A 7275-nucleotide genomic window follows, 5' to 3' on the forward strand; every position below is an offset into this window, starting at 1 on the left:
CTGCATATGCCGATAAATGTGTTGTGTTTTTAAAAAAGAGAGACTTGTAAAAAACCAAAGTTTTTGGAGTTTTAGCAAGTTTTTGTTTTTTCTACAATGGTAGAATTCTGGGGAAGTGCCAGAATGAACCACTGGGCTTAGAGCCATCTCCCTTTCAGATCTCACTATAGGACTAATAAAACAATTTACAAATAAAAATGACAAGCAGAAAGAACCATTGTGAATACCCCAGTTTGGCCTGCACATGTCTGGGTAAGCCCATCTATCATCTTTATTTCACATTGACAGTAAAAACAATGGCCTCTAAATTAACTGAACCTTTAGAGATAAAACTAAATAAAACTGTGAAAATTAATTGGCCTGCATCTCAGCACCTGCCTAGATTGAGACAAGCCCTCCCTGCCACCCTCCCCGCCCCCTACCCCTCGCCTCTGCCATAGGGTTGCTTTAACCAAGAGTACTCCACTGGGCTGGCTTTGAAATATTCAGAGTTAGATTGCCTTGTCTGTCTTCATCCATGTGTTCGAGAAGAAAACCATAATAGATGATTAAAGTAACTTATACAACAACTTGTGGGATGAAGTTTGCTTAGTCTTTGGTCACATTAGAGTTTGACAAGCATGTTTTCCCCGATCCACCCCTTAGAGAAAGACAATTTAAAAACTTGTCGCCTGTCTTGGGGGTTGGCATCTCTTCTGACACCACAGATGGCTCAAATGACCCCGAACTTCACCAGGTTTTTCTCAAATATGTAATGTGAATATGTATTACCTGGCATCTTTGTAGATTCTGATTCATTCAGTAGTTCTGGGTGAGGGTCTATGATGTTGCATTTCTTACAAGTTCCCAGTTGATGTTGATATACACGTACCAGTACCATACTTTGAAAAGCAAGGAACACTGGGAGAACCAGACAGCAACATGCAGAAGAGTGAAACTGGACCACTTTCTTACACCACCCACACAAATATACTCAAAATGGATGAAAGACCTAAATGTGAGATATGAAACCATCAAAAATCTAGAGGAGAAAACAAGCAATGACTTTGTTGACCTTAGCTGCAGCAACTCCCTATTCAACACGTCTCTGAAGGCAAGGGAAGTAAAAGCAAAAATGAACCATTGGGACCTCATCAAAATAAAAAGCTTAGGCACAGCAAAGGAAACAATCAACAAAACTAAAAGGCAACTGAGGAATGGGAGAAGATATTTGCAAATGATATATCAGATAAAAGGTTTGTATCCAAAATCTATAAATAACATGACCAAACTCAACACCGCAAAAAACAAATAATCCAGTGAAGATATGAGCATAAATATGAATAGACACTTTTCCAAAGAAAAAATCCAGATGGCCAACAGACACATGAAATGATGCTCAACATGGCTTATCATCAGGGAAATACAAATCAAAAGCACATTGAGATACTACCTCACACAGGTCAGAGTAGCTAAAATAAACAACTCAGGAAACTACAGATGCTGGCGAAGATGTGGAAAAATGGGAACCCTCTTATACTTTTGCAAACAAGTGCAGCCTCTCTGAAAAACAGTATGGACGTTCCTCAAAGAATTAAACACAGAATTACCCTATGACCCAGAAATAACACTACTAGAAATTTATATAAAGGATACAGGAGTGCTGATGCATAGGGGCACATGCACCTCATTGTTTATAACAGTGCTATCAACAATAACCAAATTATGGAAAGAGCCCAAATGTCCATCAACTGATGAATAGATAAAGAAGATGTGGTTTATATATACAATAGAATACTACTTGGCAATGAGAAAGAATGAAATCTTTTCATTTGCAACAACATGGATGGAGCTGGAGGGTATTATGCTTAGTGAAATAAGTCAGGGAGAGAAAAACAGAGATCATATGTTTTCAGTCATATGTGGAACTTGAGAAACTTAACAGAAGCCCATGGGAGAAGGGAAGGGGAAAAAGTAGTTTCAAACAGAGAGGGATGTGAAGCATAAGTGACTCTTAAATATAGGGAATGAACTAAGTATTCATAGGGGGTGAGGGAGAGGGAAAAATAGGTGATGGGCATTGAGGAGGGAACTTGTTGGGATGAGCACTGGGTGTTGTATGTAAGCAATAAATCATGGAAGCCTACTCCCAAAGCCAAGTACACACTGTGTACACTGTATGTTAACTAACTTGACAATAAATTATATTTAAAAAAAGAAAAGAAAAGCAAGGTACATAGATTTTTGATTACAATACTAAGTATTATCAACCTAAATTTAAAGATGAGGTTTTTCAAGAAAAAATTATTAGAAAAACTAGATGATGAAGATGCTTGAGTTCAGAATAAATTCTTATTTGAAATATATTTTATATCAAATAAAACAAAATATTAGGATGAGGTATTTTTTTTCTTTTAATACGATATTAGATGAAAAATCATTGATTGTGCTTTAAAGCTATAGTAAAATGTAGGCAAAATAAAAATAATATTTTTACTGTGTATGGAAAACAAACAGAATCAGCATTGCAAAAAATCAAATCAGAGAACCGAAAGGTGAATTTAAAAAAAAACATACTCAGGATGCAGAAGAAATGTCTCAGGAGATAAAGTGCATATAAGAGTACATGAAGGACATCAAACTCAGGCCATGGAAATTCTCATAAAGCTGGCCCAGGGGGAGACAAATGATTAGAATCAGTAATAAAAGAAAATCTTCCAACTATAAAGACTTTTAAGGACAAGAAGGCTTACTATAAGCAGGCAAAACTACTAAGCAGAAACTAACATATAGACATTCCCTGGTAAGTTTTTAAACCTCAAACCAAAACTAGGGAGCTTAATTTAATGCTGCTAAGTACAAAATAGTTCATTTTGAAAGAAGAGAAACTAGACTAGATTTGAAATTCTCCTCTGCAACAGTCAAAAACAAAAGCAATGAAGAAACATCTATAAAACCATCAGAAAATTAAAACATAAACCAAGATTTTACATCTTGACATGTTGTCCTAAATGGATGCAAAGGAAAGTTACAAGGACTTGAAGAATTTATCAGCAAGCACCAGTCACTCAGACCTGTGTTCATATCACTAAAGGCAGTCCACGAATGAATTCCTAGATCCAAAACATTTATAAGTTGTTTCATGGGTTAGTCAATGTATGGAGGTTAATAAATAGAAACATAAAGTACATTATTCATACCTCTTTTACAATCCTCAGCACATTGCATTATAGTGTTATAGTTGCTTCCTTGAATGAGACCTTTCCTCCATATCATGATCGTCTTGAGAGCAAAGAAATTTATTTGTATTATCTGGTATATGCTCTGAAAGTATTCGTCAGTTACATGTGTTGTCTTTTGTGGCATAATCTCATTTAAATTCATTCTCTTGCCTCCTCGATCTGATGACGCTAAGAGCTTTTGTGGTAAGAATCATAGAAGTCACTAACAAATCCTATTTAGAGGTTCTATATTTTGTCAATCTTTTACAAACCAAATTTTAATTTTTACAGCAACTTTGGACAGTAGAGCTCAAAGCTATGTCTGAAATACGACATGATACTCTACATAGAAAACCCACTAGACTCTACCAGAAGGCTACTAGAACTGATCCGTGAATTCAGCAAAGTTGCAGGGTACAGAATCAATGTACAGAAATTGGTTGCATTTTTATACACCAATAATGAAGCAACAGAAAGAGAAATCAAGAAACTGATCCCATTCACAATTACACAAAAAAAAACATAAAATACTAGGAATAAACCTAACCAAAAATATAAGAGATCTGTATGATGAAAACTACAGAAAACTTATGAAGGAAATTAAAGAAGAAAGAAATGGAAAAATATTCCATGCTCATGGATCGAAAGAATAAATATTATTAAAATGTCATTACTACCCAAAGCAATCTACACATTCAATGCAGTCCCAATCAAAATTACACTGGCATTCTTCTCAAAGCTACAACAAACTATCCTAAAATTTGTATGGAACCACAAAAGACTCTGAATAGCCAAAGTAATAATGGAGGCATCACAATTCCAGACTTTGGCCTCTACTACAAAGCTATAACCATCAGGACAATATGGTATTGGCACAAAAACAGACACATAGACCAATGGAATACAATAGAGAACTCAGAATCAGACCCACAAATGTATGGCCACCTAATCTTTGACAAAGCGGGAAAGAGTATCCAATGGAAAAAAGACAGCCTCTTTAACAGATGGCGCTGGGAGAACTGGACAGCAACATGCAGAAGAATGAAACTAGATCATTTTCTCACAACATACACAAAAACAATCTCAAAATGAATGAAAGACCTGAATGTGAGACAGGAAACCATCAAAACCCTAGAGGAGAAAGCAGGAAACAACCTCCTTGACCTCAATTGCATCAATTTCTTACTTGACACATCCCCAAAGGCAAGAGAATCAAGAGCAAAAATGAACTATTGGGACCTCATCAAGATAAAAAGCTTCTGCATGGCAAGGGAAACAATCCATAAAATTAATAGGCAACTGATGGAATGGGAGAAGATAGTTGCAAATGACATATCAGATAAAGGGCTAGTATCCAAAATCTATAAGGAATTCACCGAGCTCCACACCCAAAATAATAATAATAATACAGTGAAGAAATGGGAAGAAGACGTGAATAGACACTTCTCCAAAGAGGACATCCAGATAGCCAACAGACACATGAAATCATCATCAGGGAAATGCAGATCAAAACTACACTGAGATACCACCTCACGCCAGTCAGAGTGGCTAAAATGAAGAAATCAGGAGACTAGATGCTGGCAAGGATGTGGAGAAATGGTCACCCTCCTACACTGTTGGTGGGTATGTAAACTGGTGCAGACCCTCTGGAAAACAGTGTGGAGGTTCCTCAAAATATTAACAATAGAACTCCCCTATGACCCAGCAGTAGCACTGGTAGGAATTTACCCAAGGGATACGTGATGCATAGAGGTACACGTAGCAGCACTCTCAGCAATTGCCAAATCATGGAAAGAGCCTAAATGTCCATGAACTGATGAATGGATCAAGAAGATGTGGTTTATCTATACAATGGAATACTACGTGGCAATGAGAAAGAATTAAATCTGGCCATTTGTAGAAATGTGGATGGAACTTGAAGCTGTTATGCTGAGTGAAATAAGTCAGGCAGAGAAGGACAGATGCCATATGTTTTCACATGTTTTCATGTATAGTTGGATTAGGAGAAACTTAACAGAGGACCATGGGTGAGGAGAAGGGGAAAAATAGTTAGGGAGAGGGAGGGAGGCAAACCATGAGAGACTCTTGAATGTTGAGAACAAACCAATGGCTGATAGGGTTTGGGGAGAAGGGAATGGGAGTGATGGGCATGGAGGAGGGCACTTGTTGGGATGAACGCTGTGTGTTATATGGAAACCAACTTGACAATAAACTATGAAGGGAAAAAAAAGAAACAGTAATTATTTTTAAAAAGCTATGTCTGAAATATAACTTGAAATGTACACACCCATATGTGACAAAGGAACGAGATTTTGAAGGAGATGGGAAATGACATCTGGCCCAGGAGGGATCCCCCCAGTCCCAGACACATGGAACCACACAGGTCTGCCATCTAGTACCGTAAGAAACTGGTACTCTGTGCAAGTAGCATGGGTTACCCCTAGGAGTGCTCTTTTGGTGCCAAATGATTGCTTACTATCTTCTATACAGTCTTATGAGGATCTCCTTTGATTATGTTTGTAATATAATTCAGTTGTAGCAGATGAAAGTATTTTGTGGCAAGCATTCATAGCCAAACGGTTTTCAGTTATGTCAACATGTAGCTTTAAAGCTAGTCTTTTCGGTTCACCTGGGGTGGGGGGAGGGGTGTCTTACTCAGTTGAGTGTCCAACTCTTGATTTTGGCTCAGATCATGATCCCAGGTCATGGAGCCCGCTTAAGGATCTCTCTCTCTCTCTCTCTCTCCCGCGCTTGCTCATGCTCTCTCCCTCTCTCTCTCCCTCTCTCTCTCTCTCCCACTCACACACTCTCTCTGTCTCTCCCTTAAGTAAAAAATAATAAATTGGTCTTTTATTTGGATAAACTTTGGCAAACATACTAATTCACAAAATATTGTAAATTATAATTATAGTGTTATACAAAATAATAAAATGAACATTCTTTAATATATTAAAGAGTAGAACTGGAAAAGTGTTGTTCTAGGATTAATTTTATAAGTAATATTAATTACGATCATAATTAGTAAATAGTAATGTATATTATAAGAACTAGAGGCCACTTGGGGCTGCTCCTTCAAGAATATTCCTAATGAGGAAGGCTGAGGGGCCAATTTGGAGATTTCTTGATCTTTTTGTTAAATATTTGAGTGCTTTCTTGATGCCATTAAAGTTAATGGGTTAGGGCTGCTTCTGACCCATGAGGAAACATCTCACCCTGTAAAAGCCTGAGAGAGAGTGATCTTCTGAGGTTTAGGACCAAATATTCAGGAATTTTATTTTCTGGGGTTTTTTTTTTCATTCTTCTAAATTTCTGTTTCATGTTAATCCACAAGAACACAAATATATTTCCTTAAACTTTACAAAACAGTATCACATATATCATTTCATTTCTTTTTTCTCAAGAAGCCTGTTTAGATCATAGTGAGTATTTAGGAGCACTATCATGGCTGGCTGGCTGCTAATCACTTTACATGGGCAGCCTCCTTGGATCCTTGCAATTCTTAGTGTGTAGCATTTATGCCTTTACCCATTTTACAGAGAGGTAGCAAGGCACAGAAAAGTAACATAAAGTCATGCAAATCACACAGCTAATAAGTGCTGGAGCAAAAGATCAAACCCACTTTACTGAAATGTTTATGGATAAGGATTTTATTATCATTGCTCTAAGATTATACATCACAGTTATCCTTTTCCTCCTGATATAATTAAGAGTCTTACTAAACTCATGTAAATGAGTTGTTGGCTTCAGTCATACTATGCTTTTGAACTTTTGTTTCTTAATTGATGTAACATTTTGAAGAAGTTCATCCTGCTTTCCTCTGAGCTTCAATAAAATGCCCAGGTGCTTCTTGCTTTATTTCCATTCTGTTTGAACACAGTACCTCCCTTTATATCCTACCTTAAATGACTGCCCTTCATTGATTTCCCCACCATTTGCCAAAGGGATTACAAAGTTTTGAGGAGATAATGACATTTGTATGACATTACTGTAACAAAAAAGTTACAGTTAAAAACTTGACATTTTTCTTAATTGTGTGTGTGTGTGTGTGTGTGTGTGTGTGTGTGTGTGTGTGTGT

General features: G+C 37.0%; 1 protein-coding gene across 1 annotated transcript in view; it reads left to right on the forward strand.

Moving 5' to 3' along the window:
- The window catches only part of NRG3 (neuregulin 3), a gene marked incomplete at its 5' end in the record, with an annotated part of 1038127 nt that overhangs the window by 864620 nt on the left and 166232 nt on the right, over nucleotides 1-7275 (forward strand). The window lies entirely within an intron of this gene.

This window comes from Crocuta crocuta, unplaced genomic scaffold (assembly GCF_008692635.1).
Source record: "Crocuta crocuta isolate KB4526 unplaced genomic scaffold, BGI_CrCroc_1.0 scaffold28, whole genome shotgun sequence".
NCBI lineage: Eukaryota > Metazoa > Chordata > Mammalia > Carnivora > Hyaenidae > Crocuta > Crocuta crocuta.